At 54.3% G+C, this 25593-nt stretch overlaps 1 long non-coding RNA gene across 4 annotated transcripts in view; it reads left to right on the forward strand.

The window, feature by feature from the left end:
- The first annotated feature begins 1160 nt into the window (after positions 1-1160).
- The window catches only part of LOC121662132, a 44573-nt gene continuing 20140 nt past the window's right edge, over positions 1161-25593 (forward strand). For 2 of the 4 annotated variants that reach the window (XR_006015197.1, XR_006015200.1), the window contains exons 1-4: positions 2209-2707; positions 12886-12994; positions 15289-15556; positions 17130-17185. This is a non-coding gene — a long non-coding RNA (uncharacterized LOC121662132). Of the gene's footprint in view, positions 1411-2208; positions 2708-12885; positions 12995-15288; positions 15557-17129; positions 17186-25593 lie in introns of those variants that run through there. The other 2 variants (XR_006015199.1, XR_006015198.1) reach the window with 2 other exon arrangements.

Genomic DNA, 25593 nt, shown 5'->3' on the forward strand with positions numbered 1-25593 from the left:
AGGTCAGTAAGAGTATACAAAGGATTCCCTCCTAAATGGAGATAAGCTTTTCTATCAAGGTTGCAGGGCTTCATTTGGGTTACCTAGGAGATCATCTGGACCACGGGCTGCCTGCTCCAAGGTGGCTTCGCTCTTAAGAAAAACACCTTCGCCTCCCCCTGCCCCCAGTGTACTGGCAGCTTTTCCAGGGATGAGAAACGAGGGGGGTGCTAAGGATCAGTAACTCCCTTGGGGCACCACATAGAGCCATTCCTCCTACTTCCCTAAGAAGGGTGAGTGCTAGCTCCACCCACACTGCTGCTGGAGTTTCCCGGGCTGGGGTCCTGCAGTGGTGCCTCAGACATGCTGCAGGCTTGGCTCTCAGCAATGGGAATTGCCGAGGTGTTTCAACTCTTGCACAAGTGTGTCCCCCATCCCGACCCGGGTGGGACGTATGCCACACGTGGTCACTGTGACCCTCACGCCTCACACGTGGATGCAGCAAGTGGGCACCCTGTGGGGTTGGGGGTGTGCAAATAACGATGTTTTACCCCAGCCCCTGCAGAGACTCCAGCCCTTGTGCTTTGGGAAGTAGAAATTCAGCCTTCTGGCAGGAGGTGAGTAAAGCCAGAGAGGAACAGGGAAAAGGCCTTGCTGTGCAGTGGGGAGGACTCTCTGAGGGGCTTGAAACCCACATGGATGTTCTTAGGAGCCTCCCATCTGTTGGGGCATTATTATAGCAGCCCCTGCTGTCATGTGCTGCCATAGAGCAAGACGTCTTGTGCACTCATATGAGCCTGTGGCATCAGCTCGCAGTAAATTGAAATTCTTTTCCTCCTGGACATGCTGGGCTGAATCCATGGGCACTTATGGAAACTGCTGGGACATGCGTGTGCTGCTTTATTAAAGTATGTAGCATTTCATCCCTGCATGGCGGGTGGCAGGAGTCAGGCATGTGCCCGGTCTGTGGTTTCTCCCTGCTCCTGTCAGCTTTGCTCTGCTAAGACACCCTGTGTGCCCCCTCCCACGCAGCCTCCCCACGGGCTGGATCCCGATCCCCGTCCGCATCCCCATCCCTATCCCACCCCCGTCCCGCTCCACGCCGCTCCGCGTCCCTGCAAGGCAGGAGGCGGCCACAGGGTGTCAGGCGGATGCCGGGCTGCCTTCCCACGGAACCGGGCTGCGGGGCTGCCGCCCGTGGGACCGGCGATCCCGGCGGGCCTGGGGAGCACGCCGGGGGAAGCTGCAAATGAGCGGCAGGGTTTGCTATCACCGACACCCCTGGGCGCGCCTCTCTCCAGGGAAAGGATGGCTTCTCTTCCTTTTCCCACGTAGGGAGGGAGACACGTTTTCCAGGTGCTGTGCGAGTTTTGCCCGGTCTTTCAGAGCAGGGAGGGGAAAGCTGGTGGTCTCCCGTCTGGAGCATCCCAGGTGAGATGAGTTGTGTTGGGCCTCAACCCCTGGCTGCGGAATGCAAAGCAGGGCTTCCCGACGAGGGGAACAAAGGGCCTTGGATAGCAGCTCTAGCGAGCAGGGAGTGTTGGCAGACACGGCTGCCATTGCTCAGGGCAGAAAGCAGCTGAGCAGGGGCGTGGGGAGACACTGAGCTCAAGGGGCTGTGGGTTCCCAGCAGGAAAAGGGGATCAGGAGGTTCGTGGTGTTGAATCTCACTTGGCAGGCACCTGCTGGACCTTGAATCAAGTTCAGTTGTGCTTCTCCCAGCTCTCTGCTTTGTGGCTGCACTGAGTGTGGGGGGAACCCATTTTTCCCACTGCATTTCTGTGGCGGAGGCGGGGGAGCTGGTGCAGAGAGAGAGCAGGCTGGGGAGGATGCATCAGTGAGTGACGTGTGATGCTGGAGCGAGCAGTGGCCCAGCCTTGCTCAGGTGCAGTTCTCCGTGCTGTGCCTCACGTACAGACGCTGTCTATCCTCCAGCTATTTACCACCAGCTCATTTTGCAAACTCTGCACTCACAAGATTTTTTTTCCCCTCCCTCCCTCCTACTTCCCTCCCTCCCTCTCTCTCTTCCCTGTAGAGATGCTCAGTGTTCCCCATTCAGCTTCAAGCGCAAGGTCTTCCACCTGCACAGGCATTGCTCACGCTGACCCGCCTGCAGGTTCTGTCGGGCCTGTCCAAATTCACCCCCTTCCCTTTTTCCCACTCCATTAGGGCTTTAGTCCTGGCGGGGGCAACTCTGGTGAACAAAGAGGGAGGCTGGTGTGAGTTGAAATGCTGCCAGGGGGGACACTTGGCCAGAGAGCCTGCTGCTCCTGCTCATGCACCCATGAGCCTGGAGGTCCAGCCCCTGCTGCCCTGCAGGGCTGCTCACTTCCCACTGGGGTGTGGGGTTGCCATCTTTGCTGACTGGGGATAACTATCCTTTGTTAGAGGAGAGGAGAGGAAGGAAGGAAAAGGAAGTAATGCAGGACTGGGGAGAGTCCCCTGATGTGGGAAGGCACAGGAATTTATTCCTGTGGGTGCTGGCAAGGGATGTGGAGTAAGACCCAACCAGGGATTGCCCCATTGTGTGCTGAGGAGGGAGAATGGAACACTACAAGGAGAGGGCGGTGGGAGTCTCGGCCCTCCCCAGTGGGGAATTGGAAAGGAATTGCGGAGGAAAAGGGGCTGCCCCTCAGTGTCTCTTCCTGGAGGGGGTTGCTTGGCCCTGGGAAGGTTTCTTCCTGAGCAGGGACTATGGCTGATGGCTAACTCACCCTTCTCCTGGTAGGTATGTGCTACTTTCATCTCTTGTTTTGAAACCTAAGGCCCGTGACTTGTCTCAGGCTGTTATGTCCTCTATCTGCCCCGTGCCGAGAGAGAGCTTTGTGGTTTTAAGGAGGTGCTTGAAAACACGAGCTGGGGGTTTCCCTAAGGGTGGGAAAACAGACAGCATAGGTAGGAGACTGCTGTCTCTATCTTCTGATTTCCAGCAGGCAGGGTGGTGGTGGAGCTGACCGCTCAGCTCGTGGCTGTGCACACCCCGAGGCGCGAGGAGACCGCCCCAAATACAGCTGGGGCACACCTGAGGCTGAGGTGAGGGGCTGGACGGAGAGACCCCACCTCGGCTTTAAGGGAAAGGACAGGATTGCCGTTCTGCCCCGTGGGGGCTTTGGGGGCGCTGCTGGGATGAGGGCTGGCGCTGGCCGGGACCCGCGGGCAGGGGTCGGGGGTGCGGCTGGGTGCCGGGGCAGGGGGGCTGGGCTGGGGGCTGCCCGCGGGCCGAGCCGAGCGGCGGGCTGGCTGTCGCACGCTACGGTAGGTGGCAGTGCCGCCCGGATTTTATGAATGGAGGAGGAGGAGGGGAGGCAGATGGATGCGGGGAGGTGGTGATGGAGAAGCGGGGGGGCGGATGGGGGGGGGGGGAATTTTCTGGCTGTGCTCCGGCCTCCACCTCCGTCCCCCTCACCCCTGCGCCAGGCACCCTCCCCCCGCCATTAGCATAGGCCTGCCCGGTTTACATGTCGGGCTGCACGTTGCCGCGGCCGGATCCAGCAGCCAGCAGCGCTGGCAGCCGCCCCGAGTCAGCTGCTTCCCCGCGAGGAGCGGCGGGAGCCGAGCGGGGCGGGCGGCGGGAGGCGCCCACGGGCACCGCCGTTAAGGTGTCCTCAAGGAGATGGGCCCGGCACCGCCGCCAAGGTGTCCTCAAGGAGATGGGCCCGGCACCGCCACCAAGGTGTCGTCGAGGAGATGGGCCCGGCACCGCCGCCAAGGTGTCCTGGAGAAGATGGGCCCGGCACCGCCGCCCCCCGCCCGGCTCCTCGCGCCCCGCCGCCCCCGAGCCGAGGCCACTGTGGGGCGAGCGGGACCCCACAGGTTTTACGCCGGGTTGCCACCGTGACTTTGCGCCCCAGGTGGCCCAGTGTTGCTCTCCACAAGCCCCTCGGTGGCCTGTTGGCAGTCCCAGGTTGGGGGTGCTGGGAGCAGGCCGGGCTTTGGGGTGCACAGCCGTAGCGCGCTGTCAACACACTCCCTTCTCCCTGCTGCCCGTTTCCATGGCCGGCCTCGCAGGGCAGTGCCGGGGCATCCTCTTCTTCTGCAGCTTCTTTGTGCCCTGGGGCATGTTCACAGCCCCACATCCTGCTCTCCAATGACCCACCACTTGCATCAGAGGTGCCCTTTGGTGGGGAAAGCCAGGGGAAGGAGCTGAGTAACTCCCTGATAGTTGCTGGCAGAGGCAGGAAGTGAGGTCTGCTTGGTGCTTTGATATAAGGAGAGGAAAAGAGCTTTTTTTGCTGTTTGTTGCTGGGGCCTCTGAGGATCACCTGGGATATGTGTTGGTCTTTTCCAGCTGGATCTGGGATTTCCCACTGTAGGGACCAGGACAATAGCTTTACTGGCACAGCTGTGGGAAGAGTGACTGAGTGGAAGAAGTGACTGTGCACAGCCCCACAGCTTCCCTCTCCCCCCGGAGCAGGTGTGGATCATGCCTGTAGTGCACCATGAAACAGCCCTTGCTGTTCCCAGGAGATAGTAAGCTGGAGCAATCGCTGCTTTCCTATCCACTCTGCCCATTCTGTCACATGGGGAATAAAATTTCCTTCAGAGGCAGCTTTGCCTGCCTGCATTGGTGAGGTCTCCTTCTGGGGAGCATTGGAAATGCAGAGCTGCTCAGGGGGAGCTCTGGATGAGACCCTGACAGAGGTGCTTCTCCAGGAGAGAAGGTCTAACATGCCTTTTCCAAATAGCACATTGACCCAGCTCCTGCTGCGGGTACCTACCCCTGTGCCACCCCCATGCCACTGTGCAGGAGCAGAGCTGTCCTGCAGTGTGGGCCAGGGACCCCGCAGAAAGTGCCCGCACAGTGCTTGCGGTGGCTGGGCCCCATTTTTCAGCAGCACCCACATTACTTAGGGGATGGGCAAGGATGGTGCTGCAGCACTGACCCCTTCAGCATGGCCAGCTGTGCCCCAGGAATGTTGTCGTGCAGACCTGGTGGTGCCTTTGGTACTATTTGGGCACCAGTTCAGGCCCACTGGTCCTGCTCTAGCCTGGATGATCCCACCTGCCTGCCCTAAATCTCACAGTGGTTTCAGCAGGACACAGCGTTTTTCATCACCCCTTGCCTGAACCAGTTAGGTAGGATTGCTGTGTGCTGGGAGGTGGTTACTCTAAAGGAGTCCTTGCTTCAGTGGCATCCTGGATCCTGCAGGACCCTTCATCCAGAGGGCAGGCAAGAGGAGAACTCTCCATCCAGTGGAGTGAGGTGCCCCTGGGACCAGGAGGGGATGCAGGAGGAGGACAGGAGAGCCTGCAGTGACATAGATGCTTCCACAGTGTGGTGGGCAGGAAGTCCCTGCCTAGTTTTGCACTTTGCAGCACCTCCAATCCGCTGGCATCACAGGCTTTGATGGGGCTCAAGTCCAGGGAGGACAAGGGTACACCTTGCCACCCCATGTTAGCCTAGCTCAAGGAAAGAAGAGCATCTAAACTCCAGATGAAGCATGGAGCAGAGCCCAGCTGCTCGGCTGTTTCTCACCTCCACCCTGTGACCAGCATTAGTTCTCACTGCTTGGCTGCCAGGAACTCAAACGGTGCCTTGCTTGGACAAGCTGTCAATCCAGGGATTTGTGTTTTCATATTAAACCAGCTAAGTATTCAGAATCAGTTCCAGCTACCACCACGGGGAAAGCAACTCCAAGATACATAAATCCCTGCCAAGCCTGCCCGTGCTACCTCTGAGGCAGCAGTGCCACTGCTCTCTGGTGCTGCTGGGAGTGGGTGAGTGGCAGGGCTCCGGCCGAGCTCACGGGGAGAGGATCCCTCTGCAAACCTGCCAGCCAGTACACAGGGAGCTTGCCCTGATATCACTTTGCTGAGGGGCATCCAAAAGCGTGTCCAGATCTCTGTCTGCAGGAAGCGGTGGGAAAGGAGTGGGTAATGCCTGCCTGCAGCCTCAGGTGGAGGAGAGCAGGATGGGGGAGATGGTGTGCAACCCACTATCCTGTGCCCAGGTCCCTGTGTCTGTGGCTTAGAGAGACCCACTCCACATCCATGCGTGGTGCAGAATGAGACCTCACCGTGTAGGACAGCCACACTCAGGCCATTTGCTGCGTGTCTGGCACTTTGTCTTGCTGGGTTTTCCCCATGTGGTTTGCGGGACCTGGAGCTTGTTGGCCTGCCGGGCACACCACACAGCGTGTCCCTTTTCCAGGGTGAGCTAGTCTGGCTCTCCCAGTCCTGTTTTGGGAAGCAGGGATCAGGGGAGTACGCCCTGCCGGGCACGTAGGCCATCCTTGGGTAATGACTCTGAGTGTTTGGCCGTCTGATGCAATGAACTAATTAGGAATTTGCAGTCACCACAGCTGGACTTACCTGGCTTGTACGCTACAGCCGGGTGATTCTCACTCCGTGTGACAGTCCTCCTGCCTCACTGGGCACCAGGAATAGCAGCAAGGGGATCACATGGCCATTCTGGCTGTCCTCCCCCAAGCTATGACAGCCTTCTGGCAACCATGTGTGCAAACGTCATGAGATGGCTTCAGTGGCTGTGGAGGAACGTGCTCCTCCTTCCCAGCCCCTGGGACAGGCAGGTGACATGTCTCCTGATGTGCCAGCAGCACATGAGGCTGGGGCATGGTCCTGGCAGCAGGGACCGGTGGTCATGGCACCCCTCCTCTCTGGGATTCAACGAAGATAGCCAAGGGCACTGAGGTGACTGAATGCCTTTGGAAATTTCTCCCTGGTGCTTTGCAAGGATCCTCGTGCCAGGCAAAGAACTGAGCAGGGCAGACCTGTGCTCCTTGCAGCAGGGAAGCATCCTGCTGCCTGTCCTACCTGTACTCTGTCTGTACTACCCCTGTAGTGGGTGTCCAGCGGCTGTGAGGTGGGGTGGCACAACATACAAGGACTCCACTTCCCAAGTAACACACAATACAGAGAATCCTTCAATGCTGATGAATAATTTTCATACCTGTCCAGGTGCACAGGTTGCATACTGGGCTTTCAGTGCTGATGCTAGCTCAGGGCATGCCAGCATCACTGGGTTTTCCCACAGAGAACCCCTGGAAAGAGCCCACTCCCAGCATGTGCCAAGGGCTGGTGTCAGTGAGGGGACATGCTGAGAGCCACCACGGTGTCTGTGAAGGTGGGGGGTCCTGGGGGAGACATGCTGGGCATAAGCAGAAATCAGCCACAGCTGCTGGAAGAGCCTCGGAGAAGAAAAGTATTCAGCCCACGGAAAATGAATTAGTGTTGACATTCACTGAACATTTGTTTAGATTAAGCAATATGGCTCCAAGTTTTTCAGCTGTGCGGAGCCAGTCACCACAGCACTCACTGGATGTCTTTTGGTGTTGCTCTTCATGGCACTGGCCAAGGGACTGAGTGGCAGTGGGGAGAGCTGGCCCCACCCTCGGGAGCCTCCTCCTTCGCACTATACCTTCTCTCCCTGGTTTTCCTTAGCCAGAGAAAGGAGGCAATGGTGGTCTTCCTTTCCAGAAGCGGATGCTCTGGGTGATGCCCTCTTCCAAAAGGTATTTGCAGCATTTGCAAGGAGGCCATGGTGGGGCATCTGCTGCAAGGACCTACCGAACTTTCTTATGGGTGCTGGAGATACGGATGTGACAAGCAGCCTTGTCCCAGCTCTGTCCCAGCTCTGCTGGGATGCTGCTGCCACTGGGGTCCCTGCAGTCATCAGGACATCAACTGTTCCACCAGCTTCCAAATGCAGAGTTTAGGAAAGGCTGTGGCTGGGGACTGTGGACTACTCTGCTGGCACCAAGACCTCCTAGCAGCTGTATGTGTGGCTCTGCCAGCTGGGCATGCAAAAATACCTTAGAGGCATGGAATAAAACGTATTTATGTCTTAGCAATCTGTATAAATTGGAACCATCTCCCAACAAGAAGTGCTGAGTTTGGTTTCCCAATGTAAAGTGGCAGCTACAATGACGAAAAAGACAAAAGAAGGCTGGACCACCCACTGTCTGGGGAGAGAGTGCCCTGGGCCCCCAGGGTGTTTGGAGGGGGAACCATCTGGGTCCTGGGGTCTCTGCAGGTGGGACGCTTGCTGCCTGCAAATGCGGGGAAGCCTTCCCGCAATCCTCCACAAACCCAAGAGAGCCACCTTAAGAGCTCTCCCTCCATAGGACCAAACGGGATCCGCCAGGCGTTTCATATAGCATATTCTATAGCCAAGGAAGCCTTAACAAAGAGCCGTACGCTCTCACGTTTCGCTTCAGGCTTCTCCTGCTGCAGCTGGAGCTGAGTTTTTAAAAATCTTTGTGTCATTATTTCGTTCCTCTTTTGATTCAGCCATCGAGGGACAAGGAGATGCCAAACGAAAAGAATGGGCATTTAAACAGAACTAGATTGAAGAGGCAGTGTGTGTGCTGAACAACAAGTCTTTTTACATTTCATATGATCTTATACATGGGCTCCATTCAGTATATTTCCCCTCTGTTTCATTTGAATGTACAGAATTAGCCATTCACATCCTCTGGAATTACGGCTCTTTAACATTTCCATTCTGAGCTGCCTCCATATTTTGGGGGTTGGGAATGTTATTAGCTCAGCTGGGGAAGCACAAGCTGAGGTCAGATTTGGTCTTGCAGGCTGGAAATGAGCTTTTTCTTTTTTTGGAAAGTGCAAGATTTGATGCATGATGACTCTGGTCAGAAAAATATACGAGCATACACAATAATGAGTATGTGCTAGAACATGCATGGATCTGGTTTCAGCGGAGGGGGTCTTTTTCACATTAATCCCAGTGAAGTTATTTCTTTAGACAGAAAAGCGAGCCTTGGTTTTCGGATGCGGGGTGAGCTCTGTGATTGTCTGAGGTCGCACGCGTGGCCGCGTCCTTGTGTGTGGCTGCTGCCTCATTGTCTTTTTGAAAGACAAATATCAAAACCAAATATTTGCTGTGCTATTTACTAAAGCTCCCTGGATACTGATACAAATTTAGAAGAGTTGGCCCAGAAAACTCATTCAAACTGAGCTTAGGGTCACAAGAGGAAAACCATGAGGGATGTGTGCGTGCAGCTAATTTTGCTGATAAGCTCAGGACCTGGCACTGCTGCCCTGAGCAAGGATGGGACTGTGCAGAGGCATTGGTGCATCCTGCAGACTATGCTGCCTTCCCTGAGAGTCCTGCAGCATTCCCGCGGTGTTACTTACACACATCATCAGAAGAAAGAAGGCTGGCATGGGAATGTTTCTCTTGTGAATCCACCTTTTTTCTAGCTTTACTTGTCTGCTGGCACACCTAAGCCAGTGTCCTCTTTGGGGGTGTTCCCCCTTTCCCCAGCATCTACATGCAGGAGGGTTTATTGCCAGCCAGCTGGGATGTGAAAGTGGGAACAATCTGCACAGAGGAGAGAGCAGAACCCGCCGTGTCTCTGCTGGCCGCTTTGCGATGCCTGTGTGCTTCAGAGAGGTGCTTCCCTTGGGGGGACCCGCAGGCTGTGGGCCGAATGGTCTGCAAGAACCAACATCCCAGAAGGAAGTCTCTGCCTCCTCTGCCACTCTTTCTTTACTATATATTTAACTTTTTCTATCTATGGCCTCTGCATCATCATTTCCTCAGGCCACTTCATCTGGTTGTTGTGGAAATGAGGACAAGGTGGCAAACAACAAACACGGGCCTCCAACAGGGCAGATAAACCCAGCAAGGTCGAGTGTGACTCAGAAGACAGCAAGGCTCCTATTTTTCCCCTCACCTGGCTTTCTGTAAGGCAAGGTTTAGCATCTTCTCAAGGGCAGGAGCACAGACCTGGGAGCTGGAACATCGTGCTCTGCAGGTGATTGTTGCCAGCTGACTTCACTTTAATACACAGCATCTGCTGCTAGAGAGGGCTTACCTGAGCCAGGCACAAATCCCAAGTCCCCAGTCGACCACCCCTGAACCAGTCAGACACAGCCAGGTTGCAGGCTTTCCCGGAGATCCCTTCAATCACAGCCCCCTGCCTTAATTTAACCTGGTTATTTATACCTTTTCCTGTGTGTGTTTAATTATAGCAAAACCTGGCAATACCGCTGTGCTTAACGGTCTGTTGGCATTTCCATTATGAGCCCAGACTGGAAGGGATTATATAGCCTGAGTGTTTGAACTGAGCCTCAGACAGAGACTTGGCATAGACTTGCAACCCAAATACAGAGATTTTCAATTGGCTAATGGCAGTTTTGAAAAGGGAACATTTTTCACATGCTTAGGCCCTTCCATTTGCCTAAGCTGCCTTCCTCTGTTTTAAACTCAGCAAGCAAGGAGTCATAATTCAGCCTGTTACAGCGGTGACTCATGTTCGCAGCACAGTGATGCCATAACCAGCCAAGGCAAGGCCTTCTGCCTTAAGAGGAATTACACACTGAGAGATGACTGGGAAAAGTCAGCTCTTCCACTCACCGGAGTCACACCATCTGTGCATCCTAACTGCGGCTGCCATGGCCAGCATGACTTGTCTGACCACGTCTTAGGCTCTGCAGTGGAGACATCTAATGTCACCAAGATGTCCTGGACTTCATGAGCAGCCTGTAGCATTTATAGGGCATCAGTTTTTTCATGCTCAAGTAGATGAATCAAACAGGATAGCTTGATCCAGTCCTAAAAATGCTTTTCCTTCCCATCAGCTCTATGGGGAGCCAGGGGTAATAGGCTCAGGCAGCAGTGTCCACACTGGGGTTAGTCTGGTGGGACAAGTCACACTCGCTGGGAATCTAGAGTAGCTCCCATGATGGGATGTGGTCCATCCATCTATCTCCACAAGATTTTTCTCTAACAGCATGGAAGGCACAGCAAGATCAGGTGAAAAGCTATGTCTTCTTTGAACGCACAGGAGTCTTTGATACAGAAGAACCAAGTGATTTACCCATGGTCTCCCAGTAGGTCAAAGCAAACCTAGATCTGGGAGCAAACCTAGATCTGTGCTGCACACTGATGCCTCTGCAGTGGGCCTTTCCCCATTCTGAATGCATTAAGTAAGCAAGCTGATATAACAAGCAAGAGAATATCGTGTTGGCCAGACACCAGCAAAGAAAACTAGCTAGCGAATGAGGAGAAGCTTATAGCAAAGACCATGTGTTCCAAACAGCCCTTTCTCCACAAAGCTTGCTTTTGACCTTGGTGGAAGGTGCTCTGTGCACGTGTCCAGTGGAGAACTGGTGCATCCATTACTGTCTCCAATCTCTTGCCTTTTGGAGCCTGAGGGGAGGGAAGTGAATACCAAATCCTGTACTCAGCTGGAGGAGAAGCATCAAGCCCCAAAGCTGCTGCATTCGCAGCTCGTGCCTAGAGGGATGCTATGCAAGGTGCCCTGGCTGCTGCTCCCCTGGAGCTGGGGCTGCACTTCATTCCCCATCAGGGGGTACCAGCACTGGGTGAGCTCACCCAGGCTGTGCTAGGCAGCTACACGCCCTGACCTGGGAAGGGCTGGTGGGGACTGGACAGAGGAGACAGCTCTGTTCTCACCAGGGCTGTCACCATGGGAACTTCAGGGACCGAGGCCATTTACGGCTGGTTGTAAACCCTGACTCTGACAGCAAAGTCTTTCTTCGCTTTTTCCTCTGGACTTGGCCCTGGCTGTCTCAGAGAAAGCAGGCTCGAATTCTACCTCCGGCTGGCTCCGCACACACATCCCCTGGCACTGAGCGCTGGCCCGCTGCGTGGGAGCTGCTCAAGCTCAGCGAAGTGTCCTGGCTGTCTCTCCCAGAGAAAGTGGAGCAGACGCCTGAGGTTGCTGAGCATCACAGGTCTGACAGCTCTGCAGACACCTGCGCATATGCAGGGGGAGGGACATGGTGGGTTAGCAGTGCAATTGCCCCTTGGAGGAGCTCTCGGATCAATTTGTGAGGCAAATGATCTCTGCTAAAGTCTAGCTCCCCTCGGCAGGTTCCCAGCTTTGAGGCTGGAAAGGCTCATCTTTCGGCTTGGCCAAAACTGAAAGTGCTGTGGTGAAAAGACGGAGAAACAGCTGGCAGGAGCCAGCCTGTGGAGGAGAAGTTGAGGGCAGAAGGACTTCAGCAGCCAAATCTCATCTGGTCCTTCTTCTGATGCCAAATGCTCCTGTGGAAGCCATTTGGGTTGTGCAGTTCCTGAGGACTATCCCAGTTTGAATTCCTGCCCGGCCTTCCTCTAGAGAGAGAGAGAGAGGTTAAAACACAGACCTGGTATTGATGCTGCTCTGTCTCCTGGGAGCTACAGTCCAGGTAGCTCATGACCATCTTGTCCTTTTGCAGGCTCAGCACCCTGGTTAGACCACTGATCCCACTGTGTGCCACAATGCCCTGCTAACAAAATGTGGTGGCATGACCATGGTACTGAATGGGAGCTTCCATGGCAGGGAAATGTCTGGCAGGGCAGGACATGGGGACCAGGAAGCAGCCCTGGTTCTTCACGGTGAAGGCCTGGGGGAGGGAGGGCATTTGCCAGACTGCCTGGCTTTCAGGAGTTCAGGTTTGTGTTAAAAAGTAAAAGCTCCCTGTAGAATACAGAACCTGCTGTTAGAGCAGAATAAAAAATTCAGTACTCAATACTTCATTATAGTTTGGATTCGATGATCCTTGTGGGTCCCTTCTGACTCAGGATATCCTAATACAAAGGGAAAGCTCCAAGAGATACTCTCCAGCCACTCCTATAGAAAGCCTTTCAGGAGAGAGCTTCCCACAGATGCTCCCTTTCCATGGCCCTCGCATGCACAAATAACTAACTCTCCACCTCAGTTTTCCCCACAGCTTGAGGTCCAGCTCTGCCCATTGGGCCTGCCAGGACCTGTGACCCCATCAGCACAGGAAGACATCTCCTGGCAAAGTGACACACTTGGAATAGCATGGACCACTGCTTTCTCCATTCTTCTGCTTCATGCACCCTGATTTCCATGGCGGATGAGTCACTGGCTGGCACCTTGGCTGGAAGATGGACCAGCCACCCCCATGCTGCTTACACAGCCTGAATACAGACTTTCTGCTCTTACCTAGGTATGAGACCAGGAAGAGATGTGCTTCCTAAGAAAAAGTGACTGGATTTGTTCTGGGCTTCCTGTGGGATTCTGGGGGAAAAATGAAAAGGCTTTGCTGCTTTATGAGGGTAAGCGCTGCTTTTTTTCTTTTTTTAATATATGTTGCTTTTGTGTTCTTTTATTTTTAAGAAAGTGGTAGGAAAATTTTCCTCCTTAAGGGAAAAACAAAGCAGAAGCAGAGACTGGTAGTGTTGACTGCTCATCCATGGAGAACAGTGGTCCCATGAAAGGCTAATGTCTGCTTGCACTGGTTCCTAGAGCTAATGAAGTGTGACTGTGAAGGGGGCTCCTAATGCTAGTGCAAAGCAAGGCTCGCAAGCTTCAAATGCTTTCCTGGATGTCTCCAAACTTTCTGCCCTCCTTTGGGCTACAGCTGAGATTGGAGTCCTCAGAGCTGCGAAGACTTCAGTGCAGCTGCTTCCAAGCAAAACCAGAGCCATCACAATGAAAATAAATAGACAAATGGTGCTATTCTGAGCCTCAGACACATTGGAGAGTTTCATTTGCACCACAGCATCCAGGATGTGTCCCTCCCTGTTTGGGAGCAGTGTCCTGATTTACAGGCTGTTACTTTCTGATGAATTCCCTCCTCTGTCTTCTGAGAGGGAAGCCTGCACACCCCTGGTAGATTCTCAGCTCACACTTAAAGGCCTCTGTTGGTTTCCACTAGCAGGACATCATGGTGCAGGACTGATTCACCCCCTACCAGGATGAGCACTCACAGTGTATTTCCATGACATGCCGCTACCCCTCCATACCTCGTGTTAAAGAAACCGTTTTTGCAGATGTGGTCTTGTCCTGACACCCCCAAAGTCAGCCCTTGTGCTCCCTGTGCACCTTCTGGCTGTCAGCTCTGCCTGCAGTGCCCTCCAAGACCTCTTGGTTTAACCGAGTGCTTGCCTCATTTATTGCTGTAATACTCAGCAGCTGGCTGCCCCCTCCTCCTGCCCCTCTCCTTGTTTCTTCTGGTTTTTGGGATACCCCAGCTTTCTCCAGGGCTGTAACCTTGCTGGATCCTCTGCATCATTGTGCTGTGCTCTCAGCTGGCTGCATTTCTTCATGCTGAGTCCTCATGGAGGTTCACGTTCCTCTTCCCTCCTAGATTCAGTCCACTTTCCCTTCAGTCAAATTCCCATCCCAAATCCTCCCTCCTCCCAGCAGTTCCTTTGTTTGTCTCTTGGTCCAGTCAGCCCCTTTCCCCACCTGCCTGTGCATGCATTGCTCATTCTGCCTGAGCCAGGATGGGGCGTGTGAGGTGGCAGGAGCTGCCTAGTCTCAGGGATGGACTGGACTTGTGATTTGGATTGCAGCAATCCACAGCTTTGCTTATGTGGAAATCCTGCTCAACCCCTGGCTGGAGCGCATCCTGAAAGGGAAAGGTTTCAGGGAATTCGGCTGGTAAGCTCTATAAGACTGCCTTAAGGAAGCACATGTGAAACGGAGTATTTCAAAGACTTGGCTAAATTTGGCGGCAGCAAGGGTGCATCTGGACTAAACCAAAGGCCTTCCCTGCTTCTCCTTTTGCCAAACTTCAAGTCTGCATGCCAAAAACATGCAGCTTGAAGAGCTCTTCAAAGAAAAGGTCATCAGATTTCTCTGTAACAAAAGCAAGAGAAACCAAAGCATTTCCCCTTACAATGTTCTTGGAAGTAGATGAATCATTTTGGCTGAAATTATATATTTTATAACTGTATTTGCTTAGATAGTTCAGCATTAGGCAGCTACCCAGCAAGATGAAGTTCAACCCAAACATTTTAGCATGGTCTAGTTAAAACCAGCTGAATAACAGCGCTTGGCATGGGAGGAGTGACTGCAAGTCCACAGTGCTGGGCAGGAGCAGGCTTACCTGCAATGCCTGTCCCTTGTGTCATTGCTTTCATAGAGCTGCTGGAATGGAGATAATGTTTGGTCAGGCTGAGGGAAATTACACTTTGATCTTCTTTTGCCTTCACTTTCTTTTTCCTCCAAGCCAGAATGACAGTGCCCCATCTCTAACCTGTGAGTCGTATGCCTTGGTTTGGAGATGGCACCTGGAGTGGACATAGTATTATTTCTTAGGCATAGCAGAGTTGGTCAGCTTATACCAGTGCTTTCCAGCTACCTCAAACTTACACCTCATGGCGGCTCTGAATGGTGGTGTATCCTGCAACACATCCTGCATCAGCAGGAGGCTGTGTGATCCTTACAGCAGGGTGAGGAGGGGAAGGAAGAGGAGAGCCAGGCATCACAGATCAGTGTGTGCTGGGAAGTGCAGATGTGCAAGAGCAAATGGCTGAAGATGGGGGCTCCAGGGGCAGGCAGGGCTGGACGAGGCTGTACCACTGCTCAGGGCTGTATAATATCCTCTCCCATTTTTCTGCAGCTCGGTGAAATGGTGCTTTACCAACTTCTCTTCTGGTGGTCTGTGGTGTTTCTGTGTTCTGTCAAGCCAGGGAGTCAGCATCCCAACAGAAGCGATGCTGCCAAGGACTGGGAAGAAGTCGTCCTGCAAGGAGCCCAGCACCGGGATGTACAGCTGGGCCATAGCAACTGGCATAGGGCTGCACTGCAGCAGTGGAAGTGTCACAGAGGATGGGAGAAGCCTGAAATCCTTGTTTAGCACCAGCTGCTGAAACACTGTGCACTGAGAGGTGGGTACAGATGCTGCCTCAGCTCAGGGCCCTTTTCCCTTCTCTCCGTCCTGCACCGCTGCTGTGCCCTGGCACAGGCCACTGCTGTCACAGAAGGCAAGGAAGGCAAGAAGCTGACCCTGCTGTGGTGGTGCTGTGGTGGGTGCAGGCATGGCTGGGGAGCAGTACTGCCCTTTGCAAACGTGCTCTGTGTCCTCAGAGGTGCTGGTTTTGCTCTGCTGACCGTTTCCCGTGAGCATTCTTTTTCCTCTCTGGAGGACTGAATAGCCTCTGAGCAAGGAGAATCTGGCAGTCATCCCAGGCCCTGCTGTGCCACTGGGGTGTTTGGGGAGGGGAGAGAATAGCCCAACAGGTGGAGAGCAGGAACTCATGGTGCAGCCACAATTTTCACAACGACCTCCTTACTCTCCACCTCTGCCATGGGAAGGGCTCTCCATGTCTCCTGGGTGCTCAACGAGGAGCAAACTACACTTTCCTTTCTGCTCATCTGCTGAGTCTGTGGCATCTCTCTCCCATTTAAGTATTTCTTGCCACTGGTGATATGGATGCTTTTGACAAATGAAAAAGAAAGGAGGGACGTGTCAGGGCCTGGACAAGGAAATAAATATTTAGACTAGGATCCACAGAAGATAATGTGGTGCTTTGCATCTGGCTGCCACCAAGATGTGATGAGCAGCCCCTGAGGTCAGGAGAGTTTGCCCATCCTTTGCTTGGGTGGCTTGTGGGTGCTGAGCACGGCTCCAGCATTGTGGTATCTCCTGCCAGCCTCGGTCATCTACTGGTGTTGCTGAAGAAACTGATGGAGGCCGGGGATGTGAGTCACCAGCCTCTGCTGGCCTTCTTCCACGTGCTCCATTTGGTGCTGCTTTGTGTGTGTGAGAGCGTGCTCCCCTCTCCCAGCTGTGCGTGCCTGCCTGCCAGCACGCCGCTGATCCCATCTGCAGCTGTGCTGGTTTTCTCCTCTCTTCTAGCTCTGAGAGTCTTGTTCATGGATTAGGGGGAAAGAAGGAGGAGGAAGAAGGGGAGGGAGGGAAAATGAAAAATAAATTAATAAACCAACACAGGGAGAGATGCCCAGTAGAAGTGGGTGCTTTCCCCACGGGCAGCATGGTGTGGCATCATCCCCACTGTGCCTTCAGCCACCAGCAAGCAGAAGATGTCGCTGCCCTACACCTTCCTGGAAGATGAACTGGGGTCCTTGTTGGAAGTCCCTGTGCTTTGCTGGGGGACTGCTAGCTCCTATGGGCACCATGTTAATTCCCAAGGAAAACCAAGCCACTGTCTCATGGCCTTGCACCCAGTTATGCTGGGGCTGCTTCCGAGCTCTGCATGTGGTGAGGGGGTCACCCATCCTGCAGGCAGATGGACTGGACCTTCCTCAATAGGCACCAGCAGCTCTCGACCACAGTGTACATCCTGTAGAGCACAGAGGTGGTGAATACAGAGCTGGACAGCCCCTCCAGTGGGAGCTGGCTGGCAGCTGCAGAGCTAGGACACACACCCTCACGGCCTGACAGCCTTCTTCATTGCAGAAGGTGCCTAGGAGTCTCCAGCTGTGACTGTTTGTTTGCAGGGGAACCATGAGACATCCCAATGGGGAGAGTCCCACATGTCAGGAGGTGTTTGGAGGTAAGTTCTGCTCTTTGCAAAAGGCTGGGGAGGGCCTCGGGGTGGACTGCCCAGGATCCTGATTCCTGTGGTATCCTACAGACAGCATAATTGCTGGAAGGTCTTGTGGGTGGGGAGGTGAACTGAGTGACGTTTTTGAGAACTCAAGTGGCATCCTCCTCTCTCCACTGGGGTGCTGGAGACTTGCGTGTATCAGTCTGAAGCTTTCCTCTGCATATCACAGAAGGCTTGAAGGCTTTGCCAAATGATCTGTACCCCAGTGTGCCCCACAAAAATCTGCAGTGGGTTTGGCACCCATCACGTGGGGTCTTCCGAGGATGAGCAGGACTGTGGGAAAAGTGGACCAGCCAAAATGGTATGGGTTGTGCTACACACTGTCTTTCTTGTCTGTGTTTTATGGTTGATAAACTTTAAAAAGACTCCACAGCCATCAAAATATTGTCTTCCCCTCCAGAACCTTTCCTGTAGCTGACAGTTTCTGAAATGGGCCATTTGGATTTCCCATTACTTGGCCCTGCTAATCCTGTCTTTTCCCAGGAAACAGCAATAGCCTAAGGGTTGATTGTGCTTTACCTGGCATGGATGCAGATCTGTGGATTACAAGGGTCCCCCACCTGTGCAAACGAGATTAGGCAAGGCCCCAGGGACACGGGTCAAACTGGGACAGAGTAGTGGCTTCCCAGAGAGGGGGCTGGGAGGGCTGTAACTTCCTTAGCAGCTGTGATCCTGCAGATATGACGGGGAAGGCACTCAAGGGGTCTGGGCTGGTGTTTAAGCAGCCTGGAGTGGAACCAGGCTGACTTTACAATTCACAGCTGAGGTGTTTGCTGCAGGCAGCAGAAGGTATTTTCCCAGCCTTTCTGGCGGTCCCCATCCACAGCTGGAGAAGCGATTTGGATGGAAGTCTCCCGAAGTCAAGCCCGTGTGCTCTGTGGGCTGTGATGGACAGCGGCTTGGATATGAGAGCAGTGGGGCCACAGCAAAGACCTCTTTGCTTTTCCCTGAGGTGCCCAGGGCAGGGGGGAAGGGCTGCTTGTGCCCTGGTCCCCACGCTGAGCCCCTGCCCTCAACCCAACCTTGCTCATCTTGTACACCATGGACTTTCCCTGGGTTGCACAGCCCAGGTGTGATTGTGGCAGACCTCTGATCAGGGACTTTGCCCCCTGATCCAAATGCATGAGGTAATGTGGTGCCACCCCTCAGCCCAAGGCTCTCCCTGCCCCAGCCAGGCTGGCACAAGGAGTGGGCCCCACCCTGGTGCTGGGGGCAGGCAAGGAGGGGTGGCTTTTGCAGCATGTCTAGCTGTGCTATGGGACAGGGTGAAGAGCACAGACCCTGTGGCACCAGCCCAGAAACAGGTCTGTGGATGAAGAAGGGGTAGCTGCTGTGTTGGTGGAAGTGAGAAAGGAGTGCTTGGAGAGAGGGGAACCCCATCCTCTGCCGTGCTCAGCACCTCACAGGATAAGCCCTCAAAATTCCAGGGGGACTTCAGTTGCCCTCAGGTACTGCATCCTCTGCCATCATCCCGCAAGCAGCAATCTGGTGTGCCTCAGATAGGGACCTTGGGCAGGAGCACCCTTCCCCCTCTCCTGCCCGAGCAGAAGTGGATGCCAGCTGGGGTGAAAGGTGGGGGCAGCAGCCCCCAGAGGCAGCTGGGCTGGGCAGGAGGCCCAGGGAGGGGACAGGGCACAGCAACAGGCAGCTGCCGTGGCACTCTGGCAGCACCCTGGGTGGGTGCAGAGGCCAGAGGGGCAGTCACGAGAAGGGAGCGGGGGGGACATTGTAGCCTTCGTCCCACTCACCACACCGTTCAGAGGGACGCAGAGGGGTTGGGAAATTTCTCCTCCCCTCCCCTGGCCCCTGTTTTGAGCGGTGGGGAAATGCACCCGGTACCACACGGGGAGGGGTGGGTCAGAGCTGGCACCCCAGCTCAAGCAGCAAGACTGGATGCTGGATAAGGAGCCGGTCTCCCGCAGCCCCTGGCGCTGGGAGCGGGTGCGGGACCCCCAGGCGGCCTCCCCGAGCGGAGCAGCGCTGGAGCGGGGCGGCCGCACCCCGCGTCGGGCAGCGGGGTCCCCGGGAGCCCCTGCGGAGGTGCCCCTGCAGCACAGCCACCGCCGGCACGGCCCCGCCACCTGCAGCTCGCCCGCCACCCCCGTCCCGCGTGGGTGTGGGAGGCACCTTCCTCCCGGCTGCAGCTCCTCCGCCAGCCCCTCCTCCCCACCTGGGAAACAGGCTCCCTTCTCTTCCCGGCCGCTGTGCAGACACCCGGCTCCGCACGTAGCAAATGGAGGCGATTTCCTCCTTAGCGGCACCACATGGAAAGTATTGAGCCGTCTGTGGTTTAGGGTTGTTTTTTTTTTTTCTTCTTTTTTCCCTTCTCGCCTTCTCTTCTCTTTCTTTTTTTTTTTTTTTTCTTTTTTCTTTTTTTCCTTCCCTTGCCTTACACGCTCTCAGTGTGCTGTTGGTTGCGGTATTAGATCTCCCACTCTCTGATTGCTCATATACATCTGTTCCTGGTCACCTTGCACAGTGCTGAATGTCAGGGAATTACTGAATCCCACAGTGAGTGCAGCTGTGGGCTGACCTGGCAGGCATAGGGAGAAAGGGAACTGGGGCAGTGGTAGGGGTATTGGGAAGCAGGTGGGGTAGAAGAAGGTTTTTGGGAGCCATTGCATGGCTCAGATCTCTTGTGCTGCTACTCTCCCCAGCTGTGGGGGTCTCCTTGTGTCTTGCACTCTAGTCTGGTTGGTGTCTTTGGGGTTGGTTTGTTCACAGAGGGGACTTTGCTTTTCCTGTGGGTTAGTATTTCCCAGTGAGAAGGAGGGTGAAAACACCAGAGAGACCCTGGAGAAGAGCCCTTTGCTCATCCTGCTGAGGACTTGGGGCTGGACATAGATACACTGTGTTTTGATTGTGTGAGATGCCCATCAGCCAGTGGGACTGGGATGGCCAAGGAAATCTTGTACTGACTGGGAGTGAGTCTCTTTAAATAACCAAGGCTTGTCACAGTCTGCCCTGGCAAGGAAAACAAAATGCTGAGGATCTAGAAAGTAGAGGTGGTGTGGGCCTCGAACTGAGGGTAGCAACCAGCATCAGTGGTCATACATACTGCATTATGAGGATTTCTGCTGTCACTGTTGTCTCAGGACAGAGTCATTGTTCCCACAAACTACAATCCTGTGATTCTGTGACCAGCTGTAGCACCAGGGAGGGAGAGGTGAGGCACCCACAGCACCAACTATGCTGCCAATCAGCACAGCTCTGCTGTCTGCCAGTCAAGGCAGGGTAAGGTAGCACAGGGCAGGAGCTGTGCAGGACAGCACTGGTGGCAGAGCCCAAGGGCTGTTTGTGTGTGGGATGACTTTTCTCCAGGAAAGGACATCAGCTGGGCAGGTATAGAACATATATAGACACCTCTGAGCTAGCGGTGCCAACAGTTAGTCACTACAAGGACGTGGTCCAGGCTCCATGCTGGGGGTAAATGACTCATGTTGAAGTCTGTGGGACCAGAGCTTTGTTGCTCTTGGCACTCAAGCCAGCTGGATTTAATGCTAGATTGGGTTCATCCTTCAGGACTGATAGAGAGTCCTTTGCAGTATGCTATGCCATTTGCAAGGACAGCACATATGCTCTCTGGGACAAGCATCCTATGAGCCCAAGAGCCATCGTCCCCATCAGTACCCTGCTGTGTGCTTGGGGGAGATGCCAAAGGAGTCAAGAAATTTGCAGTAAATTCTTACAAGGAACTTTTGCACTGGGCAGCTCACCAGCTTGCTGCAGCCCTGGTGCTTGTCTCCAGCCTCGTACTGCACACCAGCAGGGCTGCCTGCTGTGGCTGTGCTGAGTACACAGACAGATGTCACTGGAGGGCAAGGGACGTGAGGGGGGCAGGGTGTTTCAGAACGTGTTCTCAAGTTGAGTACCTGGGCTGCTGCTCTGTTTTATCAGTCAGTGTGTCAAGGAGCTCCCCCATTTCTGTTTATCTGAGCTGGGCAGTTGGAGCAAATCCCTTCCTCTAGGAGATGCTGCTGATTCCTCTTGCAGAAGCCCCTGGTATTTGAGGATCAGAGCAGTGTTTCAGCAGAGGAGGTGGCGGCACTTTTCTTCACTTACCTGGCTGGTGTTTGTCCTCTGTACCATTTCCTTCCTCTAAGTAAGAGCCCACCTGACTCGTGTTTTAATCCCTTTCCTGCTGCTGCTCCAGGAGCTCACTGCACACAGGAATTGCTGTGCCTGTGCAGACCTTGCACCATGACATCCCTTGGAGCACACTCCCTGTCCTCCCACAAGCTTCCTTCTCTGAGCTGCTTACAAACTTTCTCTCTTCTTTGGATTATTTTAGATCCAAGCTTGGTCTTTTGTCTCCCCAGATTTTAACATTGTCCAAGTTCTCCTTAAGATCCAAGCCCTCTTCTTCTGCAAGCTGCAGTTCCAGTGTGGCCAGTGCTTGCAGAAGTTTGTGGGGCATGCAGAGCATGAGGGCTTTCAGAGAGCTGTGGGGCTCTTTAGACACTGGGGACATACTACGTTCTCCTTGTTTTGGTACTGACCTAGGCCCTTGGTGGGGTGCTAGGAGGGTGAACACAGGGTGCTGGCTGCTGAACAAGCTTACAAGCTTGTCTGCATCTTCCTTACAAGCTAAAGGGATTTTGCTCTTGAAGCATATGGGGAATCTTTGGGCAGTGGTACAGGGTTTTCTTTGTGCCAGCTCCTCAGTAACATCCCTGGCTGGATCAGCCTTAGACGGGCTGATCCAAGCAACACCAATAGACTCAGCTCTTGGTGGCCAATGGTGGAGGAGGAGACTGTGGGGTGACAGGAGATGCAGCCCATCAGGAGCCAAGGGAGGGCTCAGGAGATGGCGCTGCCTGGGGGAGGAACCCTGCAGTGCGGTAGGACTGGGTTCTCCCACCCCTCACCACCTCCACTTTTGGAGGAGCATAGTCCTGTTAGTGCGAGCAGCCAGTTCTGCTGTGAGGTCAGGGATGCACTGAAGTGGGACTTTGGGAGGAGGAACCTTCCCTCGGTGTGGCTCTGGCAGTCGGAGCAGAGCAAACATGTCCCTGTTTCCATGCATCCCTGTGCCTCAGGATGCACCTGCAGGCCTTTCCCAATGCCTGACATGTGATGCCACACCTCGGTCTTTAGGGTCTCTCCTTGCTTTACTCTTCATCTGAGAAGGGCTGGTCCAGGTCCTCTCTCTCCCACATCAGCTGCCAAGACCCTACTGCCACGCAGGCCCTGCACAAATACCACCCCTCTTCTGGAAGCTGTGCAGCACTGCCCCAGCACCCCAGCATCCCCCAGTTCTGCTCGGCCCCGTCAGCCAGTGACTTGCATCCCAGATGGTCACCTGCGGGGAGCTGGCACCAGCTGGGAGCAAGTCCCACGGGAGCAGGTGAAAGGCACAAGTGGGCTGCTGCCACCCTCCTGCCTAGCTTGCCCCACAGCTCTGCCCTGCCTGCCAGGCTCAGGAGGGAGCAGCCAGGGTGTGGAGATGGGGGCACACTGCCTGGGATTCCTAGGCAAGCCTTAGCCAGAGCCCTGCTCCTGTACGTGCAGCCTGGCACTGCGACAGGAAGTGAGCCTCCCTGAGAGGCAGGGAGGGACAGTGGTGATAATTGAGCCTGGGTAATTAATTCACACTCCTGATACATGTTTGCTCTCCTAAATGTGTGTGTTGGCATGATCCCGGACAGGGCTTGGCCTGGCATCCAGCAGACATCCCCCTTTACCGCGGTTACTACATGAAACCTGTTAATTGTATCTATCTCAAGCCCTGAACTCGGGATGGAGATTTCACATCAAACAGCAGCCCTCACAAAGTGGATCTGAGCAGCACACTGAGCTCAACTCCAATGCTGTGAGGAGAAATAAGAGACCTCCCAGACTGTGGTTTCATCCCGGGCTCCTTGCAAACATCCTCCTCACCCACCTGGAGAAGACAGGGTCTGCAGAAGGTTGTCAAACTCCGCCTTTAGCAGGCTATGCAGGGAAGATCTCTGCTAAAGGATGTCCCAGCCTTGCCTGCAGCAGTTGGGAAAAAGTGGCCACCTGAAGCTTGGAAACATGTCACATCTGCAGTGGTTTGAAATTGGGAGCAAGTAATCTCTGTAAAATCCTGATCTGGAAATCAGGCAGTGAGGCTCATCCCAAAATATATGTGCTGCCAAAACTCTGTGTGTAGCACGGACACGAGCGTGTTACATATGATGTTGCTCTTGCGGGAGCTGGCTGCCCTGCTCCAGGAGTGTCCCAAGGCTTCCTGCCTGTCCTGCACATGCCCTGCAGACAGTTTAGTAATTTCCATTCCACAGCCCAATCTCTTCTTCCTCTGAAACAATTACTTAAAAGTTTCTTTGCAGCCCTCCAGGCGTCCCACCCTCTTGCTGGCTTCTATTTCCATAGCTCTCTCCAGCTTGTCTCCGCAGGACTTTGCCACTAGCCTCCCTTCAGAGGAGCTTCATAGCTGGGGCCCAGGATGGGGATATATGGAAAGACCGGGGGTGTTTTTTCTTACCTTATAGACCAGACCTGTACCTTCAGACAAAAATGAGAGAAGCCCCTAAAAGGAGCATGGGAGAAAATTTGGGCAGTGGCTTGTTGCCAGGGGAAAACAGGTCTGTTCTTAGAAAGGGCAACATCCTAGAGACCCTCTTGTGGCTGCTTTTGGATGAGGGGCTTCAAAGCAACAAGCCAGGTCAGCAAGCACATCCTTGCTTCTATTCTGGAGTGATTGTCTCATGGTGACATAGGTAATAACAAAAGGCTTTTTTTTGCCTTTGGTGACCTGCACCACTGGGCCATATCTTGTGTCTGGAGTGCAGGAGCTGATTTTTGACCAAATACTCCTTGTGCAAGCAGAGCCCCTGGGGTGCTGCTGGGTCCTGCTGAGGCACAAGACTATAAAAGATGTCTCCTTCCAAGGATGTACTTCCAAGGACGTACTACATCCAAGGATGTACAGAGCAGGCAGCCAAGCAACAACCCTGGAACCAGCCACCAGGGATATGAGGAAGACCAGGAAATTCAGTGAGGCAGGTTCACAGCTGGGATAAAGCAAGTGGCTGATCTCTCTCTACGCTTCCCAGTGTGACAGTGGAAAAAGAGGTCTGGATAAGATGTGTGGGAAGCCTCTCCTGGACACAAGCAGGTGAGAAGGGAAGGAGCATGCAGGTGCTTGTTGGGGAAGCAAGCCAGCAGGCAGAATTGATCGCTGGTAGTGCTGGTAGAGTGGAGGCAGAACCTGCTCCCTGCCAACACCTTAAGAAAGTGGGGAGGGACCATGCAGTTGTTGGAAGTGGAGGTGCTATGTGTGATGGGTGGGAAGGGAGACTGGTGTTCAGCAAAGCTGTAACAGCTCACTAGCATGAGATGTTCCACACGACATCTGTCTGTGTCCTATAAATTCATAAATCACCTCTCAGCTTGAATCACTGCAGCAGCACAGCAATATTCTGCACAGCTTTATCTCTTCCCTACCTAAACATGGGCCACTCCCTTCCCCCAGCTGCCCTTCCCACACTCACCGAAGGCAAACCTAGCTCTTTAATTCCAATCACAAATTCTGGAAATGATTAGTGGGCTGTCATCACTCAGCCCCACCGGATATTGGGCACGGGGCATTTCCGTCCCCTGTAATTGATCGTGTGCAGGGCTGCCTGGCTCTGCGGCGGGCAGGGGAGAAGTGAGTGAGAGCTGGGTGTAGTGTTTCCCTCCGCCTACCTCTCTCATGGCTCGGCTGGGAAAACTGCTGGACCAAGAACCGGGCAAAGAATAAATTCATTCATGGCTAAAGGTAAGGGGACAAGGCAAAAAGGTTCCCCAAAGAGTTGGGCCTATCCTGTCTAGGAAAAGAAATGAGAAACAGTGTGGTTGGGACAGGGGGGCAACACTGGGGCAGCCCCTTCACTGATGCGCAGAACTGCACTTTGTGAAACTGCTGTCGCATCCCTCAAGGGGCCTGGGAACTCAGTGGCCCATTCGCCCAGGGCGCCCAGAGGCAGCTGCCAGCTCCAGCCTGATGGAGAGGATGCTGATCAGCGTCGCACCCGCAGCCACTCGGCAGCCTTTGTTCGCTGCTCTGCCTGCCCCTTTCCCAGGGCGCTCTCTGGCTCCTGGGAGCTGCCCGTTTGCCAGCTGCCTAGCGAGAGCTGCTATCTGCCCCGTGTGAATGTCTTGCATCCATCCAGCAGACTCCCAGCCTTCCGCTGAAACGTCTCATTGTGCAGCTGGCTGGACTACGTGAGCCCGGCTACGTGGAGCTTTGAAGTTAACTCTTCCTTTTGAGTCAACAGAGCTGTGTGGTGTAATTGTAAAATTTCCCTTCATTGGCTAACCTCCTGATGTTAACAAAAGCTCCCTGCTATGTAAACCAGCCAGATGCTGCAGGATGCTGTCTGCAG

This window comes from Corvus kubaryi, unplaced genomic scaffold, assembly GCF_017639235.1.
Source record: "Corvus kubaryi isolate FWS band 111438036 unplaced genomic scaffold, C.kubaryi_AGA036_p1.0 37232, whole genome shotgun sequence".
NCBI lineage: Eukaryota > Metazoa > Chordata > Aves > Passeriformes > Corvidae > Corvus > Corvus kubaryi.